This window comes from Cebus imitator, unplaced genomic scaffold (assembly GCF_001604975.1).
Source record: "Cebus imitator isolate Cc_AM_T3 unplaced genomic scaffold, Cebus_imitator-1.0 Scaffold573, whole genome shotgun sequence".
Taxonomy (NCBI): Eukaryota; Metazoa; Chordata; class Mammalia; order Primates; family Cebidae; genus Cebus; species Cebus imitator.
In genome coordinates, this window is record NW_016107888.1 from 306,931 (window position 1) to 317,056 (window position 10,126).

A 10,126-nucleotide genomic window follows, 5' to 3' on the forward strand; every position below is an offset into this window, starting at 1 on the left:
GAGAATTTCTTGAACCCCGAAGGCAGAGGTTGCAGTGAGCCGAGATTGTACCATTGCACTCCAGTTTGGGCAACAAGAGCGAAACTCCATCTCAAAAAAAAAAAAAAAGAGAATCAACCTGGAGTTTATTACAGATGCATATTCCCAGGCCCCTCCCACGGAGGTTCTGAGTCAGTGAGTCCGAGGCCTTCTGCCTCTACCCAATGTATTCGTTCTGCACCATCATTACTCGTGTTCAGATACAATGTGGGTGACAGCTTGTCTCTGGAAACACAGCAACCACACCCAACCAATCCAGACCTCAGTCTTGATGGCACCAATCATAGCTAACATTTAATCAGCACCTCCAGGGCCACGCTCAGCATTGTTTGTGCACGGTGCCACGTAACCTTCACAACAGCCTGTGAGGTGTGTTAGCCTCATTTTACAGAGGAAGAAACTAAGGCCCAGAGAAGTTATGCAACTTGCCCAAGGACACACAGCTTGAAGGAGGTGAGGTTTAACCCATTTCTACGGGGTCTGATTCCTCCTTACACCCCTCTCCCCTGACTCCCAGGTTGCGTTTGGTCTACTTGGGTAGCGTCCAGCCGACAAACGAGATTTCTTTTAGCTTCACAGTCTATGCCATGTAGAAAGCACCCAGGAGTGTGCATAGTAGGGAGGTTTGCAAATGTGTCCACACTAGGTAATTTTTCTCAAAATGCCCCTCACTGCACTTCTGTCACACAGCATGTACTAAGCCCCTGTCTCTTGCCAGGTCCTCGTAGAGAGGATGAAGACAGCAGAGTCCCCACCCTCAGGGGACCTGAAAACGGGAGTCCCTTGTGCTCATGGAACAGGGCCTTGGAGCCTCAGCACTGCGGACATTTGGGGGAGTCATTCTTTGTCGTGGGGGGCTGTCCTGTACATTATAGGATGCTCCACCACATCCCTGGCCCCTGCCCTCCAGATGCCAGTTGCACCCTCCAGTTGTGACAGCCATAAAATGTCTCCAGACACTGCCCCCAATTGAGAGCCAACGCATTAAAGAAAAAAAGACTTCTGTATCCTCTACACATGGACTGAACTTCACTGACATTTCTCTAAAATAACTCATTCTATTTCTATACTTATTTGTTTTTACCAGCTGCCATTTGATTTCTTTTTCTTTTCTTTCTTTTTTTTTAAGAAACAGGGTCTCACTCTGTCACCCAGGCTGGAGTGCAGTGGCGAATTTATGACTCACTACAGCCTTGATCTCCTGGGCTCAAGCAAACCTCCCACCTCAGCCTCCCCGGTAGCTGCAACTACAGGTTAATGCCACCATGCCCTGCTATTAATTTTTTTTTTTTTAAAGACAGGGTCTCCCGATGTTCAGGCTGGTCTTGAACTCCTGGGTTCAAGCAATCCTTCTGCCTTCATTTCCCAAAGTGTTAGGATTACAAGTGTGAGCCACTGCACCTGGCCATTTTATTTCTTAATAAAGCACAAATCAAATGTAAGGTGCAGCTAGATTTTCCTTGATAAATCATGCCTAATGGATTTGTTTCTGTCAGCTGCCTAGAATGTTCTGGTAGCCCAGACAGAAGTGTAACACCAGGTGGAGGTATTGCAACTGAGACGCTCTGACCAGCACACAGGCACCCCCTTAAAAGCTGTGTACACTTGGGGTTCTCAGCTAGGCTGCCACAGAATCGCCTGAGTCTTAAAAAAAACAGATCTATGTCCTACTTCCTGAGATGCTGGTTCTCTAGGTCTGAGACCCTGGCACCTGTGTGTTTTTAAAACCTTATAAATAATTTAAAAGAGCCTTCAAGTGCATAACAACAGAATATTTGCCTCCACTCCTCATTGTCCTGGAGTTCTCCCACAGTGCAGTTCTATAACTGGACACGAGATGTCACTTTTCAGCCACAGTTATCACTAAGTGGCCCCACAGGGCAGCAGGTGCCTTCTGCAGAGAGAGATGGCCGTGGCGGGTGGGTCAAGACAGGGCATCCTGGCTCCCCCTCTGCAAAGACTCTTCACAGATGTGAACTTTCCCTATTCCTTGTCTTATCCTGTCCCCAAACGAAGCCTCTCAGCTGCCAAGAGCTGAGAGCCACCAAGTGAGCCATTGCTAGTTACTGTTGTGTTTGGAGCCACAAAAGGCAGAATTACTAAGGCTGTAAAGGACCTCAGAGCATCTGGTGCAGTGGGTTTCCACCTTGTAAAAATATGGTGAGATTTTGGACAAGTCACTTAACCCCCTGCCTCAATTTCTTCATCTGTAAAATAGGATAGGAATATATCTTCCCCGTCCAGTTGTTACAAAGACAAAGAGAACAAATGCACACAAAGCCTGTGACCAGGTGCTTTGTGAATGGAAGCTTTAATTTAATTAATTTATTTATTATGAGATGGAGTCCTGCTGTGTCACCCAGGCTGGAGTGCCATGGCGTGATCACGGCTCACTGCAACCTCCGACTCCCGGGTTCAAGGGATTCTCTTGCCTCAGCCTCCTCAGTAGCTGGGATTACAGGTGACTGCCACCATGCCTGGGTAATTTTTTTATGTTTTTAGTAGAGACAGGGTTTCACCATGTTGGCTAGGCTGGTCTCAAACTCCTGACCTCAGGTGATCCACCTGCCTCGACCTCCCAAAGTGCTGAGATTCCAGGTGTGAGCCACCGCACCTAGCCAGAAGCTTTTATTTCTATTATAGTTTTACATAAGGATAAATTTAGGGTGAGTGAGGGGAAGTGGCTTGCTCAAGATCATACAGTGAGACTGCTGATCTGGGGCTCTGCCTCAGAATTTTTTTTTTTTTTTTTTTTGAGATAGATAGAGTCTTGCTCTGTTGCCCAGGCTAGAGTGCGGTGGCACAATCTTAGCTTACTGCAACCTCTACCTCCCAGTTCAAGCGATTCTCCTGCCTCAGCCTCCCTGGTAGCTGGGACTACAGGCTTCCGCCACCATGCCTGGCTAATATTTGTATTTTGAGTAGAGACGGGGTTTTACCATGTTGACCAGGCTGTTCTCGAAATCCTGACCTCAGGTGATCCACCCGCCTTGCCCTCCCAAAGTGCTGGGATTACAGGCATGGCCCTCAGAATTCTTGAGAATCAGTCTACTGCTGCTGTCCATGATTTTTCCTAAAGGGAAAATCACAACCCCAGAAGATAAGACAAAGAACAATAAAGGTGGCTTTTGAGGCAATGAGTTCTATCTGAAGGTGGGAAAAGCCCGCTCCTGGCTTGGGGACAGAGTGTTGAATTCTACTCAAGCCTTCCCCTGGCTTTGTGGTTGAGGAAGAGTTTCTACCCTGAAGCTCAGTCTGTTCAGCCATAAAGTCAGGATAATGGCGGCTGTGCCTCCTTGGAGTAGAATGAGAATCAGAGCAGAGCAACAGGAAGCTGCAGGGACTTGTCAGGCATCAACCTTCAGCATGATGGGAGAGCCTGGGGCCCTTCCTGCTTCCCTAAGAGAGCTGGCCCTCAGCAGGCCTGGGATTCACCACCCGGCACTCAACTGGGAGCCCAGGGACCTTGGCCGATGTCTGGTTCTGCTTCAACTGGTGTTTAGCCTTTGTCAAGTCACTTCCTCATTTGCAAACTGGGGGAGGTTGGATAAAGCTATTTAATGAAATTATTTTGGGGTTTCCTTCTGACTTTCACAATCCTCGCATGCTCACCACATCTTCAATTTCGTCAGCTCAGCCCAAGAAAAGGTTAAGCAGTGGCAGCTCCTCTCATCCTTTGGTTAGGACAGGAAAGTCAGGGGTGAGGCCAGTACAAGAGGTAGCCGCTGCGGCTGATGCCAAAAATGACAATATTTCCTTCCTAGACTCACGTTTGTCCCCTCTCCCTGAAGCTTTGCCTGCAGTGCCCTCGTAAAGACGTTGGCAAGAAGCAGGAGAGAGGCTTAGCCTTTCTCTGAAATGGATGCGCCGGCTGCTCCCCCTCATGGCTGGTCTCATTTGCCTTCTTCATTTATAGACACATTCCAAACTTTTCAGCAAATTATAGTGTTTGCCAACTGGCCGTCTGGGGCCCAGGAGAGATGCTATTTATAGCGGTGCTGGGACGCTGCCATCCCAGAGCAGCCTGGTAAGAAACAGGGCCAGAGTGCCTGGGAGTGGCATCCTGCAGCCTGGGGAGAGCACAGGGCCCTGAAGCAGGGTGGCAAAGCTGGCGGCCCATGGCAAGGATCACCGGCACATCCCCTGCCTGCCTGGGCCCTGGGGTCTGTGCCATGCCCCACACAGGGGCTGCCTCCGTGCTCCTTGGAGAGACAGTAGTGCCGCAGGGCCAGTGGTGAGCACAGTCAAGGCTAAGACCCACCAGAGATCAGCCCTTGCTCATGCTGACTGTTGCCTCATTTTAATTCGTTCTCTCATTCGCTCATTCCTCAAAGTCTGCGTCCTGGTTCTGTCACTGCCTGGAGGTGTCAAGATACCACCCGGCTCACCTGGTGGTGTGAGCCTTGATTTTCCCCATCTGTGTAAAGGGTGGATCTGGCCTCCAAAGTTCCTTCTAGTCATATGTGTGAGACCCCAGCAGAGTGTCCCACATGCACAAGGTGTATAATAAATGTGTTCACATTCCCACTGCGCTTGTGGTGGGCACTGGGGCGTGCAGAAGAGAAACTGGAGTAAATGTGACCCTTGTCCTCCAGAGCTCAGTAGCAGACCAGAGCCAGGACCCAGACGAGGGGCTTACCCAGGACAGCAGCATGCTCTTCCGTTTGTGTCAGACGTTACAAAGGGAAAATACGGCATCTCAGAGAGACCAAGGGGCTCGCTCAAGGTCACAGGGACACAGCCAGCAAGTAGGGAAAGAGCCGGGGCTTCTGGGCTCCTTTCCCAGGGCCCTGGCCCTCAGTTTTAACATGTTCTCCTAGACCTCTAGGTCTCCGGCTCTCTTCTCTGTGCCCCTTACCCCCACATTCCATCAAGAGCTCAATTCTCTTAAGTTCTCTCTTCTCTCTTCCCCACCCCTAGAAATCTCTGCCCACTTCCAGAAAAGGCTTTGATTCCGTCATTTTTGGCATTTCCCACCCAGGAATCAAGGCTGCCTCCTCTGCGAGGAAGGCGTATTGAAGGCGAGCAGCTGAGGACACCTCTTTTTAAGAGAGGCTTCTGTATGTTCTTAGCCAGATTATATAATTTCTTTGGCTTCTTTCTTTTCCATGCTCTCCGTATTTTTCACAATGCGGATGTGTCACTTCTATCATTAAAAATGGAAATCTTCATTTAAAAGAACGATCAGACACAAGGCAAGGTATGCTTACCTGCCCAGTGATCAAGGAGCAGGGAGGCATTGGTCATGGAGGCTGTAGGTGGCCGGCCTGAGGGAAGGGAAGGACGGGGAGGCGCAGGGAGGCACCAGAGTGGGCTCTATGAATATAAGTCTGCCAGCTGCCCCTCTGTGCCCAGCACCCCGGACAGCGCCTGCACACAGTAGGGCCTCAGCAAACACCCACTGAGCAAAGGGCCCTGATTGAGTAAGGACGTAGAAGCAGAGTGTGCTTGAGGCATGGGGAGGGAGGGAGTCCAGCTTGGCTGGCGGTAGGAGCTGGCGCAAAGTCAAGCTGAGATGGGACGAGAGAAGACCTTCAGTGCTGGGCTGAGGAGGCTTCCTTCATCCCATAGAGAAGAGCCCCCATCCAAGACAGGAGGCTGGGGGTGACATGTCGAAATCAGTATCTTAGGAAAATGGAGCCACTGGCTGGGCCACTGGCTCTACTTTGTAGAGGGATCTAAGAAGTTCCCCAGGTTTCAGATAGTCCCCTGAGGGCCCTTCCCTGGTGATGGGCTCAGTTTGAGGCATGCCCAGTGTGAAAGGACCACAGGCCCTTTTGCTCCATTGGGGACAGGACCACTGTGGGGGACAGGACCAAGCAGGGAGCTAGTGACAGAATGCCCAGGGTTCTGGAACAGGGTTGGAGAGGTGGGAGTGGTCCCCACCTTGAGAGCTGAAGGGGCTGAGGGTTGAGGGTTGAGGGTTAAGAGCCAGGAAGGTCCAGGAGACTTAGGAGGGGAGCAGAAGGGGAGCTGAAGGTGTTGGGAGGTGGGCAGAGAGCCAAGATAGGGAGGGGACAAGAGAGGGGAGAATCTCAAGGAAAAGCAGGGGCATGAGGCTGAGAGAAGGCCCCTGGAACCCTGGCTTGAATGTGGCTAACAGTGGCACTGCCAGTGCTAATCCCAAACCAGAGAGCTCAACCAGCAACTTTTCTGCATGTCCGCTCTTTCCTCAGACAGCTAGGAACAAGTTACACGAGACGATGTGAAGAAATGTCCCAGTCCTTCCCACTGGATCTGGCCCCAGCCTTCTCTCTGAGCCATCTCCTATCACCCCACCCTGGCCCCGCTGGCTCCTTCTGCTCCGGCCACACAGGCTTGCACCTGGGCTCAGTACGTGCCTGCCTGGGGACCTACATGCTTGCTGTTTCCTCCTTGAGAAATCCCTGCCCTGGAAAACCACACGACTCCCTTCCCCGCTTCCTTCAGATCTCTGCTCCCTTATCAGCGGCCTCCCCTGGCTGCCCTATCTATAACAGCACTCACCACTCTTTTCCTCTTCTCCTGCTTTTTTTGTCTTCCTGTTCCTATCCTGACATCACAGATGTGTTAGTTGGCTTGTTTATATTCTGTCTCCACCCATCTTAGTCAGCTACTGTCAAAATGATGCTGTGTAACAAGCCACCCTGATACTCAGAGGCTCCAAACAACAAGTGCTGATCTTTCTTATTTGTGAGTCTATGTGTCAGCATGAGCAGGGCAGCTCCAGGCTGTGGCTTGGTTTTGGGTTGGCTCCATGTCTCTCTCCATTCTCCTTGGACCAGCAGCTCCCTGGGCCACGTGCTTCTCCTGGAGAATGGCAGGAACTTAAAAGCCAAGCCAAACCTCACAGCACGGTTAAGGGTGATCATGACACACTGCTAACATTCTAGTGGCCAAAGAAGTCTCATGGCCAAGTGTAATAGCAGTGGAGTGGGCAAGTTTACTCTCTTACACCTGTTGTGAAGGGGAGCAGGAGGGGTGAGGGGGTGACTGTTTTTACAACAATGCAAACTGTCCCATCTCCCAATAGAACATAAACACCTTAGGGCTGGAACTGGGTCTGCATTCCCAGCACTTAAAATAGTTCTTGGCATATAGTAAGGGTGCAATAGACATTTGTTAAGTAAATATACAGACTAACCAATTAGCATTATGCGATGACATTATACGGAGAGCTGTCTCTCTTCTGCCGGCTTCTGTGCCTGAAATGTTATGGTCTCCTCCCTGTCTTCCTAACATCTCTCCTGCCACCACCTGCCCATGCCCAGGGATTGGCTGCTGTGACAGAGTATGGGAGCCTCCTGTCTCCCTTGGGCTCCCAGTAAGAACTTCCATGCCCCTCTCCCTGCTCACCTGGGCTCCCATCCCTGGGGACCTTCTGGAAACAGCTTCCAGGGCTCCCAGACATTAGCCAGATTCTACATCTGGCTTCAGTTGTTATCCTAAGCTTGGCCTTGTTTTCTGACCTGACTTCATCGCTCCTACCTGACTGTGAGATTCTAGCCAGCAGCAGGGTGGGGGACCAAGGGTGACAATTACCTGGGACCTTGACTATTGAAAGGCTAATCAGGCTTGAATGGGAAAAAAGGGTGGCTAAAAAGGATAGTATTGGATAATTAGTAGGATTTCAACATGGACTGTATATTAGCATTGTGTTAATGTTAAATGTCCTGAAGTTAGTCATTCTTATAGGTATAGAGAACGTCCTTGAAGTATTTAGGGGTGAAGGTCATGATCTCTGCAGAATGAGACTAAGAAGAATCAGAAGACTAAGAATAGACTAATAAGAAAAGACTGAAGAATATAATTATTAGGCCATGTGCAGTGACTCACACCTGTAAATAAATCCCAACATTCCGGGAAGCTGAGGCAGGAGGATCACTTGAGGCCAGAAGTTGAGACCAGCCTGGGCAACATAGTGAGACCCCATCTCTACAAAAAAATGTAAAAATTAGGTGGGCATAGTGGTGCATGCCTGTAGTCCCAGCTGCTTGGGAGACTGAAGTGGGAGGATCACAGGAGCTCAGGAGTTCGAGGCTGCAGTGAGCTAGGATTGCACCACTGTGCTCCAGCCAGGATGACAGACTCAGGCCTGGTCTTAAAAAAAAAAAAAAAATCTATGGGAGTTTGTATATTCTTGCAACTTTTCTATGGGATTGAAGCTCTTCAAAATAAGTTTAATACTAAAAGCAAAAGCTGGTGGGTGAGACCTATCATGTACTCTCCAGGGGAGTTGAACCCCCATTCCTGTCCCCCTGTTTACTCTCAAGCACACCCCCCCCCGCACCAAAGGACCAGGGTTTTGTTTACCGATCATCTCAGCAATGAGCTCTCGCCCCCTGATTTCATCAATTATAAATGTGCTCACTACTCACCACACGGCAATTCGTGATGGACTGTGGTTTGCGGTGACAGTAGCACCATCCAAGTTCACCGCAGCTGCGAGTAGAGATGAGGGTTGGGGCCAGACACAGGGCTGTGGGGGCGGCAGGGGCACGCAGGCAGCCCTGCCACCTTCCTGTTTGTCAGCCAAGTGAGGCTTCCGAGGGCAGTGGGCGAGTGGGTCAGTGCTCAGGGCCAGCTACTGCAGCCAGCCCAGGCTAGTCAGGTCTGCGCAGCCAGGGCCAGAGGCTCCGCCAGCTCCTGGGTGAGGCCTCCCAGCTCCTGGGAATGGAAGCAAACACTCTGACTACCCCTTCTTGAAGTGCCTTATGGTATATAAATTTATTTAACCTGAACAACAAACCTAGGAGCAGTTATTGTTACTGTCCCCATTTTGCAGATGAGGAAACTGAGGCAAAGAGAAGTTAAATAACTTCTTCAAAGTCTGGTAAGTGATGGAACCAGATTTTACCCTCTTAATCACTGCCCATATTGCCAAGTAATTTACATTAATAGATACTGTGCATGCTTATTTTATTTTTAGAGATAGGGTCTCATTCTTTCACTCAGGCTGGAGTGTCCTGCACAATCTCAGCTTACTGCAGCCTCAACCTCTGGGCTCAAGCAGTCCTTCCACCTGAGCCTCCCAAGTAGCTGGGGCCACAGGCGGTGTCACCACACCTAGCTAATTTTTGCATTTTTTGTAGAGACTGGCTTTTGCCATGTTGCCCAGGCTGGTCTCAAACTCCTGAGCTCAGACAAAAATCCACTTGCCTTGGCCTCTGAACGTGCTGGGATTACAGCTCTGTACCCAGCAGACACTATGCACATTTAATTGACACCTAATGACTAAAAGTCACAGGTAGCAACAATTTCTCAGCTGCCTGATTCACCTTCCTGAACCCCAACATTGACTACGTCTTTCCCCATGTGAAAGCATTTGTAGGCTCCTACGGCCAATCTACAAAGTAGAAATCCTTTGGTGGTACAAAGTCCTCTTTCTTATCTAATTTCCCATTTTCCCTTCCCCATTCTTCTTTGAAGAGCTCTTCCCTACCCACATTATAAGTAGGACAGGGGAGCTTACCCTACCTTGCCAGCTCCAAATCAATCATGTGACCCAGGCCTTGCCAATCAGAGCTCCAAATCCTATAGCTATTGTGATAGGTTTAGGGAGGGACATGTGACCCACCTGAGCCAATGAGGATCTATTCTGGGACTTCTGTCTGAACTCTTGGGAAAATAAACTCTCCTAATGTAGGGGTGACTGAGAGGATGAATGTGAGCTGGGAGCTGCCAACAGGCATCATGCTGTTATTCCCCTCAGCTTTCAAGTAGTGTTTTCACGGCTCCTAACAATTCCAAATCTTAAGTGTTCCTTACATCTTCCTCTCACCAAAAATATCACCGTACTGGAGGGCTTACATGATTTCTCAAATATCTGGAGTTTGAATCCACCTTGCAGCTTCCCTGGCCACAGTGAGTATCTGAGCCCTGGCTGCTTTCTGCTGATCCTGGGGAAGAATTTAGCCTGCCTCTCCTTCCTCCCTGGTTAGTTCTCATGTACTCAGATCCCTGCTTCACTCTTCTCATACACAGACAACAAAAGAGAGTCAGATTGTGGTCTTAAAGGCACAGGATTCTGAAGTTAGGACCAGGAGACCTTGGTTAGAGTCTAAACCTTGTCACTTACTAAATATCATTAGGCACATTAGTTAAACTC

The 10,126-nt window shown here is 49.7% G+C and overlaps 1 protein-coding gene across 2 annotated transcripts in view; it reads right to left on the minus strand.

Moving 5' to 3' along the window:
* Positions 1-8,554, minus strand: part of MEOX1 (mesenchyme homeobox 1) — a 61,803-nt gene extending 53,249 nt beyond the window's left edge. For both annotated transcript variants that reach the window (XM_037734090.1, XM_037734087.1), the window contains exon 1: positions 8,397-8,554. The gene's annotated coding sequence lies outside the window, so the exon portion shown is untranslated. The remainder of the gene's footprint in view (positions 1-8,396) is intronic.
* Between the last annotated feature and the right edge of the window lie 1,572 nt (positions 8,555-10,126).